The sequence below is a fragment of the Ictidomys tridecemlineatus genome, chromosome 3, assembly GCF_052094955.1.
Source record: "Ictidomys tridecemlineatus isolate mIctTri1 chromosome 3, mIctTri1.hap1, whole genome shotgun sequence".
Classification (NCBI taxonomy): Eukaryota; Metazoa; Chordata; class Mammalia; order Rodentia; family Sciuridae; genus Ictidomys; species Ictidomys tridecemlineatus.
Window position 1 is genome coordinate 17,354,680 of NC_135479.1, and position 16,857 is coordinate 17,371,536.

Consider the following 16,857-nt stretch of genomic DNA (forward strand, 5'->3'; position numbering starts at 1 on the left):
ATTACAGATTGGTGAGGGATGCAGATCTTTTTAAATATATCAGATGCCACTGAATTGTACACACCTGTAATCCCAGTGGCTCAGGAGGCTGAGGCAGGAGGATCACAAGTTCAAAACCAGCCTCAGCCATTTAGTGAGGCCCTAAGCAACTTGGTGAGATCCTATCTTTAAATAAAATACTAAAAGGGCTGGGGATGTGGCTCAGTGGTTAAGCGCCACTGAGTTCAATTCCTGGTACCAAAAAAAAAAAAAAAAAAAAAAAAGAAGATGAGTGAGATATGTGTGAATTGTATCAATTAAAAAAGATGAAGAAAAGCTCATCTTCTTCCTTCCACCCTCTCCTCCAGTCTTCCATTCCTGGGGCTCCCCAAGTATGAGTGAAGCCCCATTACAAGCACTTCGTAAGGTGGCTTGCTGCTGTGGGGGACACTGGTGGCAGTCCTGTTTGGGACAGGGGCTTTGTTCTACCTTCCATTCACCCACTCTCAGTCCTCTGCTCCTGCCTCACCCTGTGACTCAAGGGGACTGAATCCCCTCAGGTCTATTCCTCGGGGCCAAAGAGCCTCAGGCTGGGGTGGCAGCAGGAGCACGGGCCTGTGATCAGACCCGGCTCCTGCACTGCTAAGCCCTGGCTGGGCTTGTTACTGACATCCCTGAAGGCCCATCCCCTGATCTGGCAAATGGGGACACGGATTCCAGCAGCTCGCAGGGTTAAGTGGCATGATTTACCCAAAGAGTTCAGGGCACACAGTAGGCAGCTGATTCCCTAAGACTTACCTCCCCGCCAAAATGGTGACATTCTGCCCAGACTGTCCTAGTGATTGCAGGTCAACCATGATGGTGACAGGGACAATGTCCCCAGCTCTCCTGCTTGGCTCAGCCCAAAGCCTTCCTTCTCAGCCTCGTCCCCTCTCCCAGCTGCACGGTTGCTGGTGTCATGAGGCGAAATCATATTTTCTGAATCCCAAATCTATACGCAGCACAATCAAAATGGCTCTTTTATATGATTCTTTCTCCAAAATGTGAGGGAATCTGAAATCTAGTTTGGTCAAAGGTTGGAACTTCAAGAACATCTCTCTGGCTACCGGTATTGTTCCGTAGCAGCTAGAGAGGACCCTGGTGCCCCTCGGGATGAAGCGTGGTGTCCTTGTGACTTTGAACTGAGAACGCTCCTTTATGCCCATTCCCTTTCCCCTCGTCCTTCCCTCTTTCTGGGACTTGTCACGGAGAGGGTCTGCTTGGTGCAATTAGGACCTTAAAGACTCTCCCACTGTCACTAAAATCCCTTCCTGAGAGAGAGACAGACAGACAGACGGCCACACATTCAGAGCCTCTGGGAGCAGTGGTACCTGATTAGAAGGAAATCACATTGTGGATGAAATCGCATCGTGGTCATCGAAAGCTTCCTTTTCAGTCAGAGTTATTAAGTGCAGTGCAAATTAATTTTAAAAAATAGCAGCAAATAGCAGAACAGGTGGCGGGCAGCTGTGGACCAGGGTGGCAAGGAGATGCCTGGAGTCTGGGAAGCACTGGCTTGAGGGACAGAGGGACTGAGTACATGCAGTCAGGACGCCCCACAAGTGCCTGCCGGTGCAATCAGGGCGTCTTCTTGGTAGCCTGCACCTGCTGGTTGCTGGAGACACTGGGTGAGTGAGGCTGGAGCTGGCACCTCGGGGCATCCCCGAGGTAGCAGCTGGGATCATCCTGAGCCAAGATCCCCCCAGCATCCTCCCTGTCCTGGGGCATCAGGAGATTAGGGGACACCTCTCCAGCCTTAGGACTGTGCTGGGTGACACAGTGGCTCAGCCTCTGGGCCTCCATGACTCAAACACTCGTGGTGAGACAGGAAGCTTGACCGTCTCCCATATGTGCAGAGAGTCGGGCCAGGTCCTGGGCCACCCCTCTGGTCTAGGCCTGTCAGAGGCTTTCTGTAGGAGTGGGTGGGGAAGGAAAGGGAGAGGGTCATAGAGTGGCTGGGTCCAGGTCAGACACCCACCCCTAGGTGGGCAGATCAGGGCCCAGAAGGGACTTTGGCCTTCAGCTGTTTCCCTTCAGTAAGAGTGTCAAGGACCCCAAGGAAGGAGATGAGAAACCAGGGTTCCAGCCCCAGCTCTCCCTTCACTTGCTGTGTGGCCCTGGGCAAGGCATCTACCCTCTCTGGGTCTCTGGGTCCCTCCAGATTGAAGTGGTCAACTGAAGTGGCCAACTGACTTCTGGTTCTGCCCGTCAGTGGTGGGATCGTCTGCCTCCCTGGGGGATCCCTGTGGCCATCACCCTTTGTGGTGCCTGTCCCCTTTCAGGGTAGACCAGGACACTTGCCTGGACTGGCTTCAGGCCTCTGGCTGGGCTGGCCCAGTCTTCAGTGGGGGCCTATCTTAGGTGAGGGTGGTAGTGTCCAGCCCTGAAAGGTGCTGGAGGGGCAGGCCAGTGCCTAGTGTCACTCTTGGCCAGCTCCACACACTCACAGGAGAGACAGGTCCTGGCAGTGAGGGAGGAAAGGAGAGAAGAGACAGAGTGTGGGTGTGGGTGTGTGTGCGTGTGTATGTGCGCGTGCACACATACACACACACACGTGAGTGGGCTTGCACTCGTGGCTGCCCCTCGTGAAGGTTGCCAACTTGAGTTTAAGCCTTAGTTCCAGAACACAAAGCCTCCTCTCTGGGGGCTTGACCCCTTGGATCCTGCACCCCTAGGGGCAGCTCAGCTACCCACAGGGAACTGGCCCCAGCAGGGCCTGGCTGCTGGCTGCGAAGTGGCTGGGAGGGAAGTTTTAATGATACACAGCACAAGACGCAGGGGGAGGAGAGAGGGGGTGGTGGAGGAGAGAGGGGAGGCTGGGGGGAGAAAGAAAGGCCTCCTGCCAGGCCTGTTGCCAGGAGACCGCCAGGCAGCCAGAATCAGCCCTGCTCTTTTCACAGTTGCCTTTAAGCAGGGAGAGAAAGCCTGGGCCATAAAGGGGGACATGTGTTGCTGGGTGTGTAAGGCTAGCCTCTGCAGTTAGGGGAGCCCCCGCCCCACCCCCACCAATGCCCCGAGAGAGCCCCTTGCGCCCCCAGCGCTGCCCCCATCCCTGGGGGTTATGGATGAGGGAGACTGGGCTGCTGCGGGAAAGCTCTCAGCAAACCAGTGGCCCTGGCCGCTGAAATGTCACAGCCACCTCTGGGGTGACACTCACCACTCAGGGCCCCTTGGAAGCTAGCAGAGGCAGGGGCAGGAGCTCAGGGCACTCCAATGTGACATGTCCATGGGAAAGTGTTTCTGCCGGCCCTGGGTGGGCCCCTGGGGCCTGGGGTGTCTGGAGTCCTAAGGAGCCTCAACAGGGGACTCCAGAAGAGTTGGGCTCAGGAGCTAAGTCCTTGAACTTACACTCTGGCCCCCTGGTCCTTGTCACAGATCCTATGGAGGGAACGGGCCACTCTAGGCTGAGCCTTGGCACTTGGGGGCTGTGGCTGCTTCCTTCAGCAAGTGTGTGTCTCACTGCCAGGAGAGTAAATAGGGAGGATTGTTGACAAAACAAGGACTGGAGTGTCCCGGGCCCTGGCTGTCAATTGAGAGACATGTCAACTGAGTGAGTGACAGCAGTGCTCTGGCCCAGGGGCTGTCAATGAGCCGGAAGCAGCACCACGTGCCATGCGTGGAAGCTGGGCGGGAGCCCGTGGAGGCTCGTCTGGCAAGGGGCATGATGACCCTGGCTGAAGGCTCCTCTGTCACGATAGAGGAGGAGCTGGTCCCTCCGATCCTCTGCTAAGCCACTGAGGTCCCAGTTCCGTCCTGGGAGCTACCAGCCCTGTAAGAATCAGTGTCAGGACCAGCAGCCCACCCCATTCTCCATCTGGGCATCTGACTTCTCTTTGACCATCTGGGGAACTGCTGGAGGCTGACTGAGCTCGCACCCCTGTGTGCACCTCTGCTGTGTCCTGGGCAGCCCCATTTCCCTGGCCGTCCCGCAGGACTGCCCCACCATGCACCTGACAAAATCAGACGTTGCCGGGTCTTCCGAGAGAGCTCACTCGGCGCACACCTGAGCACCCAGGCGGTTCCCACGGGAGGAGGCTTCTGGAACTCCCTGAGGAAGCAGTAGGATTGTGGGCCTCTAGACGCTTTGGGGGTCCTGATGGGAGACCTGCTTTTCCTCCAGTCTTCCTCGCACCTTTCTCCTGCTGAGGGGGGACGATGTACTAGCTCTGGAGTCTTTCCTGTCTCCATCCCTGGGTCGAGCCCCGCCCCCCCCATCAAAGCTTGATTCTAGAAGGGCCTAGTTACCGTGCAGTAGTTACCCAAAGGGCTGATTTGCCCACTGTCAGGGGTGGGGAGTTGGGTGAGAGGCAGTGGCCGTGGGGGGGGGGGCAGGTGGTGACTGGTTCCCATTACAGAGAGCCTATGGGGGAGGGGAAGGCTGCCAGGAAGGGAGAGGTGGAGAGATGGGTCACCAGGGAGTGCACTGGGGACACCCGGCAAGTTGGGCAGGGCCAGCAGAGCCGGGTTGAGCTCTGCACCAAGAGGCCGAGAGTCCCCATAGCGGAAAAGCCCATCTTCCTGGCAGGTCACTCACTTTCCATCCCAAGAAAAGCCAAGGGCTCAGGGAAGCAAATGCACCTACCTGGTGGGCTCTGGGCAGGAGCTGCCTTGGCCTTGAGGCTGGACAGAAGTTTAGTCCTCTCCAGCTGCCTCTTTGCCTCCTCTCCCCTGGCACACCCTCCCCCATCCAGAGGAGCCAGTGTTATCCTGGAAGGTCCCCTTCCTCCTCAGACTCTACCTTCTGCTGTTCCATGATGGCCCCCAGGCAGCTCCTCCAGGACCGCCCTGTCCCACTTCTCTGGCTTGTAAGGGGAAAGTCCCAGAGGCGCACCCTGCCTCAGCAGCTAAATGGGCATAGACAAACTCACCTGTCTGTTCTCTTCCTCCCCTAGACTGGGCCAAATGCCCCGGCTAGGCGCCCATACTCCCTTATTATTTTTTAAAATTGGTTCTTTTTAGTTATACCTAACATTAAGATCCATCTTGACACATTAGTAAAAGCATGGAATATAATTTGCTCTAATCTGCCTCCTCCTCCTCCTGAGGATCTTGGGATGGAGCCCAGCGCCTCAGCTAGGCAGTGCTCTACCACTGAGCTGCACCCCAGCCCCCTCCCTCGTTCTACGTGTGAGGCAGGACCACGAACCAACCTCTGGGGTTCACGCTCTCCTCCTCCAGGAAGCCTCCTCGGCTCACAACTCCCTTTATGCCTTCCGGATTCTTTATTAAGTGACAAAGTGGCCCTTGTTAGTTACCAAAATTTGTCCCCAGGGCTCAGGGCTGATGGTCAGGTGAGTGGGGTGAGTTGTAACAGGAGTGTCCCCTCTAATGCAGGATGGAGAGACCAAGCTGGATTAGAGGGAAGGGAGGAGGGTCTAGGCCCTAGCTGGCCCCTTAACTCCCCCCCTTCTCTACCTGTGCACAGCACCTTGACCATGAGGTTGAACCATTTTTGCTGAATCATGGTCTTTCCCTAAAATGATGGAGGGGGGGAGTGAGGCAGGGTGCTTCTCTTTCAGACAGGACCCTCCCTAGGGGATTTCTCCTTTGGGACCACTGAGAGGCCCCAGGACTTAAAGGTTTTGTACCCAGAGACTGGGAGAGGAGGCTGGGAGGATGGTCAGGGTCACAGTGCCATCTGCTGGGACTTTTAAGAATAGCAACTGGGGGGGCTGGGGTTGTGGCTCAGTGGTAGAGCTGGGGGCCTAGCACCTGTGGGGCCCTGGGTTCCATCCTCTGCCCCAAATAAATATATAAAATAAAGTATTGTGTCCAACTACGGCTAAAAAAAATAATATTTTTTTAAAAGAATAGCAACTGGAAAACACCCACCATGTGTGTGGGAAACGAAAATTAATAATACACCACAGATCTTGGAATGCACCTCAGATATTGAACCCTCATCCCCCTCCACCCCCCGCTCCAGGTGAGAAGCACCAAAAGGTGCAGGAGACATGGGGGTATAGGGATTCTAACTGGGGTTTCCAAGGCAAACCAGGGCCCTGCGGACATGAGCTACATTCCTTGGAACGGAAGCTATGTTTTGAACTTCGCCCATTAAGTATGGTTTCTAGGGATGGTTTCTCTTTTTCAGAAGAAAGTATGAGATTGTTCTTTGCCTTTCTATGTGAAATGGGGTTTCAAGATCAAAGAACAAATACACACTCTGTATCTTTCTGTTTTATTGCTTTGATGGGAGGAAGCAAAGTACAGTATGTCACATTTGAAATGTCAATGATTAAAAATGGTTTGAGGATTGGGGTTGAGGCTCAGCGGTGCAGTGCTTGCCTAGCACGCGTGAGGCACTGGGTCTGACCCTCAGCACCACATAAAAATAAATAATTAAAGGTATTGTGTCCATCTACAGCTAAAAAAATAAAAATAAAAATAAACAGGTTGAGGTGGTCATTGCATGTCAACTGCTGAAGAAATGGGAGAGATAGATAAGATAACGAAATGAACTAGCTCAGTGCTTGCCATCTGATGAAGACTCAATATGTTAAGGACAATTTATTGATAAAATGAAATGCCCAAGCTGGGTGTGATAGTGCACGCCTGTAATCCAAGTGACTTGGGAGGCTGAGGCAGGAGGGTGGCAAGTCTAAGGCCAGTTTCAACAATTTAGTGAGACCCTACTTCAAAATAAAATATAAAAAGGGCTGGGGATGTAGCTCAGTTGTAGAAAGCCCCTGGGTTCAATCCCCAGTACCACCAAATTAAACAGGAGGAGAAGGAGGAAGAAGAGGAGGAGAAGGAGGAGGAGGAGGATGGGAGGAGGAGGAGGAGGAAAGAAATAACCAGTGAAGAGAATAATTGGCTTTCCTGGTGAACCAGGATGGAGGTGAGCAGATGCCCAGGGTCATGGGTGATGTCTTGGTTGGAAGCCACCTGCTAACTTCTATTCTTCTAACCCAGAGATGTCCTGCTCAGTATTCTCTGGAATAATTTAAAAGTCAAATGTATGAATGAAGAAATTCAGAACTCAGGATTTGGGTTTGTAAAAGAACTCTTTGGGAAGATCTCAGTAGAGGACTCTTGCAAATATTTCATACTTCTCCTCCTCCTCCTCCTCCTCCTCCTCCTCTTCCTCTTCCTCCTCCTTCTCCTCTTTTTCTTCTTTTGGTACTGGGATTGTACCTAGAATTTCTTATCCACTGAGCTTCATTCCCAGCCCTTTTCATTTTTTATTTTGAGACAAGATCTCACTAAGTTGCTGATGCTGTCTCTGAACTTGCAATCCTCCTGCCTCAGCCTCCTGAGTTGCTGGGATCAAAGGTGTGCACCACCACACCCGACATATATATTTCATGTAGCACTTGTTTTACTGCCTTTTCCCTCTGCTTGTGGGATCCATCTCCACCTCCAAGGACAGGGCTTAATGCTGCCCATCGAGAACCTGCAAAGCTGATGTCCCTGAGGCAGGGTTTGGAATGTAAATGAGAGAACATTTGGGGTGGGTCTGATGCGGGGGACTCAGGCCTGCCTTGGTTTACTACGTTTATTTCCTCATCATCCTTACTACAGTACATTCGAGAGCCAGTGACACCTGCCCTTCACCAATAAGGGATATGTGGTCCAGGATGACTCTGTGTTGAGGTCATAGTTCTAGCAAGTGCTGGAACTGAGATGTGAGCTCAGGTCCATCTCATTTCAAAGCCAGGGGTCAGGGATTACATCAAAGGGCCAAGGCCAAGTGCAATTAGGTGGTCCCACTCCTACCGGAGACATGAATGGGAGGCTTGGAGGGACAGCTAGCAGTCAGTGAGGCTCCATTTTCTGCTCAGCTGGTAGAGGACAGACTTGGTGTATGCCTTTAAGGTCCACATGCACAGCTAGGCATGTCGTGTACTGCAAAAAGGTACTGGGCATCAGAAGATACCAGTCACATCATGGGGATATTTGTAGTCGTCATTTTCTGATGGTTGGAAATAATGTATGAAGGAGGGACCTGTTTCTAAGTCACTCAGAGGGGCTGGGCCAGAGGGTAGTGCCTGTTGGCTTCTTGTGTACATCCCATCTTCCTCTACCCCAAAGAATGAGCAGTCATTGGGAAACTCCGGGCCATAGCTCCAATCCCCTGTGGTGTGGGGGTGGAGGAACCTTCCTCATTTTCTGCCCTCTCCTGGTGTCTCCTTCCAGAAGTCACCAGAGAGACAACAGGAGAAAGCCAGCACTGTCACAGGTCTTGCTGTTCCTCTCAGAGATATCTGGCTGAAGAGTCAGGCTTTGCCTGTCCCTGCTGGAGCAGGACCTGGGGATTGAGGGTGAGGTGGAGAGGGAAGAGGGAGGATGAGGAAGAGCCCAGTGAGTGAGTGGAAGGGAAGAGATGGAGCAGCCTGTCTTAAAAAAAAAAAAAAAAGAACGGAAAATTTCCCCCCTATAAATCATTTGGAGAAGGGGAATGTGCTTCTCCCAATACCATCCGTGGAGGTTTGCAGACACTGGACCATGTTTCCTGGAGCCATGTTTGGGGCAACAAGTGTGAGAATATATAAAGTGCCAAGCAGATGCTGTTGTTTTAGTCAGCTTTGTCACGGTTATGACTAAAGGATCTGACCAGAACAACGATAGAGGAGGAAGGGTTTATTGGGGGGCTCATGGGTTCAGAGGTCTTAGTCCATAGAAGGCCAGTTCCATTCCTCAGGACTCGAAGACAGGCTGAACAACAGGGCGGGACAGTGTGGCAGAGGAAAGCAGCTCACATCATAGTGACCAAGAGGCAGAGGGGGAATCTCCACTGGACAGATACAAATCAAAGCCACGCCCCAATTCCATCTCCTCCAGCCATACCCTACCACGTCAGTTAATCCATCAGGGATTAATTCACTGATAAGGCTAAGGCTCTATCACCCAAGCATTTTTCCTCTAAACCTTGCATGGTCTCACACGTGAGCTTTCGGGGGACACCACACCTAAATCATAACAGCTGTCCAGCAACCCGCCAGCTCATTGAGAGGCCATACAGATGTGGATTTACAATTCAGGCAACTTGGCAGGGAGGCCTGGGCAGACAGAGGGGATTCTTTAAGACCCAAAACAGTTCCCAAGGGGGGAAGCAATTTCCTTTTCTACACAATTTTAAATAGATTTTCATAACTTTCAAATATTACTTACCATGGCAGTTAAATACTTATTCTATTAGGTATGCAAATATGTTTGCCACCGTGCTTCACGGCACATGCCCTGTCCCTGTGACCACAACCAACTGGATGAACATGGTTTGGATTCCTGGTGTGTAGGCTTCCTGTCCAGGGATGACCAACAGCCTCTGACAGGTGCCGACAGCACCAGTGTGGGTTTCCCTTTTCTCTCAGACACTTATGTTGGAATTTATGGTAGATGCCACTGAGCCCCAGTGCTGAATGACCAAGCCACAGTGAGGTGTCAGAGCAACCACGATGCCAGCTATAAGTCCTAAGAACGGAGAGTGAATAGCAGCGGAAGAAGATACCTTTGGAAAGGGCACACGGTGAGGAAACCAGCACTTAGAGCTGGGAGAGAAAGACGGACTCAGGTACCTGGGAGTTAAGGGTCCTGGAAACCTTAGCTGGCCGTGGGCCTGATTACACCCGGTGTTCAGCCTCTTCTGGCTTCTAATAGCACTTCCTTCCCTGTGGCCCATACATGTTCACTGAGTGACCACTTCTAGGGGGCTGCCTTCAAAAGGAGGCAAGGGTGGGAAGGTGAGGGTTGGAAGACTTACACCTAGAAAAGAGGTTGCCAAAAAGGAGAGGGACCAGGCAGAGAGACCAGTACAAGCCTCCTCGGAAATCTGACTCATCAAATTTACCATTTACTAAGCAAGTATGTGTTACTATGTGTCCGGATCTTGTTTAATCCTCACAACCAGCTCAAAGAGTAGTTTTATTCCTATTTTGTCCTTAGGGAAAGGGAGGATCTGAGAGATTTTAAGTGACTTGCCCAAGGTCACCCAGCTAAGAAGGAAAGCTGAAAAGTCAGCCTCTGTATCTATACTTTCCAGGACAAGGGACACTAGGCTGGGTGGCTTTGCATCAATATTTATCACCTAGTGAGTTCAGCCTATAACCAGGCATCTCTGGGTTGGGAGAGGCTGGGAGGTAGGTGGAGAATCCACAAGAAAGAACCCTACTCCCTCTCTCTCCCTCTCCCTTCCTGCGCCATCCCTGGTCCCCAAGAGTATGCCAACAAGCAGGCAAAGCCATGCTTAGAACCGAGATCCCTTTTTACCTTAAGGTCCCTGGAAGCAATAGGGCTTTGGAGAGGGGAGCGCTCTGGGGTCGCAGTGTGAGAGGATTCCTTGGGCTGGAGTGGCAGGTTGGCGCAGGCAGGGTGCAAGGAGGAGAGCGAGGGACTGTGGGCTGGAGGGCAGGGTAGATGGAGCGACAGGTGGGCTGCGAGATCCGCAACCCGCGGGCTCATTGAGAGGCCTTGAGCAGGTCACTTCTCCTGGAGATTTGCATTCGCCGTGTGCAAAGTGAAAGAGTCAGGGCGACCCCCGGAGCCCCTCCGACTGGACTCTGGGAGACTTTCTGGGTTCCAAAGAAACCACCCCTTCAGCGCTGAGCATGCCTCCATCCTAGAGCCGAGGCACTGCTGACCAGCAGGGGGCGCTCCTGCAGAAGGCTGGCCGCCCGGCCGCCCTCCTCTCAAGCCACTTGCCAGGGAGTCAGGGGCCGGAGGTGCTCCCTTCTGCGACGCTCCCAGCCCGCTCTGGCCACCAGTCTTCTCGCCCTCCCTTTCCCCGCTCTACGTTGTGGGGTTGGTTGGCTGGGAAGTTCCTGGAGTCCGGCTCCTTGGGCAGGTCATTTTGCCTCCCTGTGCCTCAGTTTCCCCCTAGCACACCGGGTTGTGTAAGGGAGGGACAGATGAGTCATTGGGAGAGATGTCCAGTCACAGGGAAGGAAAACATGCTTCCTTTTCACACCCCCTCATCTTTCTCGGGGCAGGGGCTACTGCGTCTACCGCCCACCAAGGAGAGGCAGAGCCCCCACCCATAGTCAGGGTTACAGTTCGCTTTAAACTTTTGTTTGAAATCCTTTTGTGCAAAAGCAGAAATAATTTCTGAATCGTTCATGGCACCTGGCACTGTGACTGATACCCAAGATGTCGCTATAGAATGGCTTTTTTTATTTTTTATTTTTTAAATCCTTTGGACAGGAGGTGGGAGAAAGTCAGTGTGCTGCTTCTGAATCACGCTGGAAGGTGTCTACATTTATCCTTACATTTCTCACCACTGTTCTGGGGGAAAGTCAAACAGGGAGTGTTATACCCATTTTATGGATGACTTCACAGAGCAAGTCAAGGACAATTTGTTAGGACCTAGGGTTTTCTGCATAGGACCACCTGTTGGAGTCAGTGACCCCTACTGGAGACATGTAGTAGTACAGCCAGGTCCTAGTAGACACTGACAGCCGGGTCTTGAGGTAGGCAGGCACCGGGGTGCTAAGCCCAGAGGAGAAACTGGGGTGACCCTTAACTTTGAAGCTGGGGACAGGGCCTGAAAATGAGATTCTAGAGTCCACAACACAGACTGGAAAGGTTTAGCAAGTTTCAAAGGACATTTCATATTCTAAATTCCCCAACACCCTTTCAATCTCCCTCTACTCCAAAGTTGAATTCAATATAGCAAAAGCATGCTTTGGGAGCTCACCCTTTACAATGGGAATGGCAACCAGTGGGAAAACATGGTTCCTTTCTAAACACTCATGTGGCAAATTAGGATGGAATGTGACATTTGGTAAAGCATGGAAAGAAGGACTGAAAAAACAATCACTCTGAGAGATCCAGCTCAAATATTACTGCATCTTAATGTTGTCCTGGCTACGCCCTCCCAGGGGCAGGGAGCCGATTGTCCTTCCTTCTGTATTCCCATCTTATTTGGTACTTTCTCCTTTTTATTGCTGTACATGTATTAAACACATAGCCTCTGATGCAAGTTTACTGGGTTCTAATCCTTGTTCTGCACTTGGCTCTGGGTCTCAGTTTCCTCATCTGTAAAATGTGGTGAGTGTGAGGATTAATATAGTAGCATAGTAAGCACTCAGTAATTAGCTTCCACTTATTTAGAAATATCAGATACATTAAATATTTATCTATATGTATTTCTCAACAAATTGTGTGTCGTTCAATGACATTTCTTACTCCAGGTGTAAGAGGCACCTCCGTATTTGTGGGTTCCACATCCATGGGTTCAACCAACTACTGAAAAATATTTTTTAAACAAGTTTTTGTCTGCACTGAACATGTACAGACTTTTCATTATTTCCTAAAGAATATAGTATAACAACTACTTACACAGCATTTACATTGTACCAGGTGTTTTAGGCAATCAAGATATGATCTAAAGTACATAGGAGAATGTGCATAGAGTATATGCAAATATTATGTCATCTTACTTTCTTTTCTTTCTTTCTTTCTTCTTCTTAATCTTCTTTTTTATTTCTCTGATACTGGAGATTGAACCCAGGGTGTCATACATGCTAGGCAAGTGCTGTACCACTGAACCACATTTTGATTTTGAGACAGGATCTCACTAAGTTGCCCAGAATGGCCTCCAACTTACCATCATCTTGCCTCTGCCTCCTGAGTACCTGGGTTGACAAGAATGTGCCATATAAACCCAGGTTTGAGTCTCTCCTTAGTTTAAAGAAAGAGGTCTGGCTGGGCCCCTGGAATCCCTCACTGGGTTCAAGAAAACATGCTGTGTCCAACTGTTTACCAGTCAGGGCTCAGTTAGCCTGCACTTCCTGTAAATTTATCTGGATCTATAGTTGTGAAATGTATCCTGGAGGAATTGGCATGGTGGCCACCTTCTAAAACTGCAAGGAGACTGTGCTTCACCAGGGAACTTCTGAATTTCAAGATGGGATCCCTTTCTTCTCACCTTCCTTCACCAAAAGTAAGAAGTGATTCCAATGAAAATAAACTCAAAGATGCTGCAGATGCTTGTGTGCACGGTGGATCTTCAGGGTATCATGTGTGGTCGGCTCTGAAATTATTCTTTATTTCTGTTTCCTAAGAAAGTTGCTCTTGCCTTCCTCTGTCTTTTTCTTCCTTCATTTTCCTTTCTTGTGAGCAGAATCCCGGGCTGGCCCTGCAAGGCTTGCCTTTCTGTTGTAAGACATCCCTTGATGCTCTCACAGTAGTCCAAGAAAGACACCTGCTGCTCCGAGCTGCCTGCCCAGTCATCTCACTGTGTTCCAAGGCCTCTGGAAATGCTAGCTGGGGGTGGGGTGGAGAGTTATTCATGAGTCCGGTTTGCAGGCAGAGCAAGAAATGTATGTTGCCTGTCTTTCGTGAGTGGACATATGAGAACCACGGAGCAGGTTGTTTCCCTCTGGGCTACTATCAATTTACCTACCTACCTACCTATGTACCTGCCTATGTATCTGCAATTACTACACAGGACAGACTGCTCAGAACACTCCACCTAGCTCCACTATGACTAGCATTGCCCTCTACTAAGAGAGGGCAATCACCTTGTCTCTCATGAACATTATAAAATCAAGGGCAGGATTTCTAGACATCAGTAAATCTTGTCTGATTGTCCAGGGTCTGGTGTTATTTATTCATTTCTAAAGCTCTATCTATGGGAAGATGTATGGGATATAAAAGAAACAGGGGAAGGGCTGGGTGTGGAGCTCAGTGGTTGAGCACTTGCCCAGCATAGGAGAGGATCTGGGTTCAATCCCTAGCACTACAAGTTAAAAACAAAAACAGAAACAAAAACGAAAACAAAAAACCAGGGAACACCGCCTCGGTTTAGCCGGGGTACCTAACTCAAGGATGGTGTGCATTAACATAGTCACTGGTACAAAATAAAGTTGTGCCAGTGAAGTTTCTAGCACCAAGGTGATGAGTGAGCAGAGAGAGGCAGAAGTTGCAGGCCAAGGCAGGCCTCCAGAAGGAAGCTTGCTGGCCTTGGTGACAGGTGGGGAATGCTAAAGTGTCCTTCGTTAAGGGCAAAAGTCTGGCTATACCAAGGGCTGACGGAAGGCCTCCAGCAGGCAAGAGAGGGATGGTCATTCAACACCCCACACAACACAAGCTAGAGGGTTAATGTGGAGTGGGAAGAAGAGAAGGGTGGGGAGAAATAGAGGTGACAGGGCTTCCATTGGAATTGCCACGGTAGGAGTGAACTCTGTCAACTCCAGACAGAGCTCCCCAAGAGAGGACGGGGACCCTTTCTATAGAAGGACTGATGAATGGATACCATGGGTGACACCTTCCAAGAATACTTCCCTACTCCCTTCCCAAGTGTCTTTCCTGCTAAGGTTTGAAGTTCTAACATTGCGGATTTACTCCTAAGTACGTTTCTCCTTCTGCTTTTAGTTCCCCCCACCTTTATAAACATCAAAAATGCTTGTAAAAGAAAACTTGGAAAATACACAGAGGGTAAAAACACTTTTCCCCCATCCTCCATGGCACCCACCCATTTGTAACATTTTGTTCTTTTTCTGCCTTCCTTGACATTTTTGGGCTCAGCTGTGAGTCTCCTGTGTAGGGATTCTGAAGCCTTCTTTCTCACTTAGCTTCTGTCCAATTCCAGTTCCATGTTCTAGAAACATCAGGTTCCCCACCACCAAATGCCAGTGAGTTCTGAGACCTTGAGAAGGTTACTCACCTTTCTGGATTTTAGTGTTCTTGTCTGTAAAATGGGGACAATAATGACCGATACCCTAGCCCATGGTGCTCCAAAGTCTAAGGACACAAATGAAGGTCACAGGGTATTGCCAATACCACTCAAATGTGTGGGGTCAGGACTGATGGAGTGGTCAGAAGAGAACTAGTCATAATGACTGGCAGAGAAGGCCGGGACACAGGGAGGGTGGGGAAGGACAAGGAGAGGGACAAGCCAACAGACCGCACCAATCCTATTTAGGCCTCCCCAGGACCAACCTCACGGGCTCTGGTGCTTTCCCTCAGAACTGTTGGGGCATTGCTCGCCCCGCTTCCTATTGGGTCCAGAGTCCATTTCCGCTGGTGCAGCTGAGAGGGAGACTAGAGGGAGACAGTCACCTGAATGCCACATTTCTATTCACTAATGGCCTCGTGGGGAACTCAGGGGGTTTTCTGAGTGCTCTCTGGTTGGAAATTGGAGGTGTGAGGAACCTGGGGCCAAGATGGCTGGTTCTTGGGGTTTGGCAGCAGATGGAGGAAGAAAGGGGTTCTGGAGACACTTTGGAGCTGAATTTGATTCAACTGTTACAAGACCTTTGGCTCCATGCTTGTGACCTTCAAGGGATGCATCGTGTATGTGAGTGTGTGTGTGCGCGCGGGTGCACATGCATACGAGCACACTTGGGAGCCGGTGCGTACCCACAGAGGAGGGAGATGCATCCCTGAGCAGCAGCTGCCTTGGGCTGCTTCATGGAGACAGGTAGCTGCATGTGTATGTCGAAGAATGTCCCTCCCGCGGACCTGTGTGGACGTGTGGATACAGAGCAGCTGTGGGTCTACCTAGGAATTTAGACATCCTTGGGGGAGACATGGGGGGGGTCTGTGAGTCACTGAATATCTGGACTTGTGCTGTAGTGCTGGTGTGTGTGTGTGTGTGTGTGTGTGTGTGTGTGTGTGTGTGTATGTGTGTGAGTGCATGCACCTGTGCTCAATGGAGTGTGTGTCAGCATAGGAGGGAGTGCTTCTGTGAGCATGTGTCATGTTTGTATGACACTCCATAACTCTGCAGCTGCATAAAAAGGCCACAGATCAAGTTTATAAGCTGTTCCCTAAGCACCTACTATCTGCTGGACCCTAGGCCAGGCTCTGGAGACACAGAGAGAAATAAAACTCAGGCCTGCCCCTTGAGGAATTTGCAAGGCAGGGCAGGGTGGGAGGAAGCACACCAACCATACCAAGGACCACTTCTTAAGTCCTTCCTTATGGAACCCATAATACCACAACCTGGGGATGATCTGCTGCTCCACCATCTCCCCCTCCATACCAGGAGCCCCTTGAGGGCTAACACTTAGGAGGCACACCATGCTCTGAGAGGATGTATCATGCATAGAGTGCCATAAATCAGGCTGTGCCTCTGCATTCCTGAGTCAGCCACGGCCCGTTGTGAGCCATGGCAACTTTCCTGGGACTGGGCTCAACTCCTATCTCCACGACTACCTCTGGGCCACCTGCACCAGCTATTTCAGCTCTCCCAGCCTCAGTTTTCTCATCTATGCAATGGGGATAAGGACCACCCCAGCCTCCCAGGGCACTTGAGGCCTCACTGAGACCATGGACTGAGCTGGGTTTTGTGCACATGGAGCTCCACACCCTGGAACTGCTGTAGGAATCCCCATTCTCAACAATGAGGAGCTGCCACCTGGGCCATCTGCAAAGCCCGTTGACTAAGAAGGCAGGAACAGAACTCTGAGGGCTCTGTGGGCAAGTTTGGGATGACTCCAGGGAGCAGATTTCAGGTATGATTCTAACTTCAGAAGGAAGGAGCCCAAGAGTGGGGTCTATGCCATTGGCTGGGGGAACTCAGGGTATTTATCTGAACATTTTCTACACGTTTCTCATTCTCCAAGCATCAAATCTTTGCCATTTCCTTAACTGTCTCTGCAGCACAGCCTCCCATCAGACATCAACATGTAATTTTCATGAAATTTTCAAGATATGTCACCTCGGGGGAAATCCCTCCTCCCCACACACTGCACATTCCTGCCTTACTGTGCGGTTCCTGTGGTGTGTGCTAATGGGCTTGAGGACAGGAGGGGCAGCTGGGGCAGCCCATGATGGACCCATTTCCTTCTCACCTACCCACATTTGGGTGCCCATGGACATGGCTGGGGCTTGGTGGTGTCCCTCCACCACTCCAGTCCACGGCTCATCCTCCTCTCTCACTCACTAGTGCTGCTC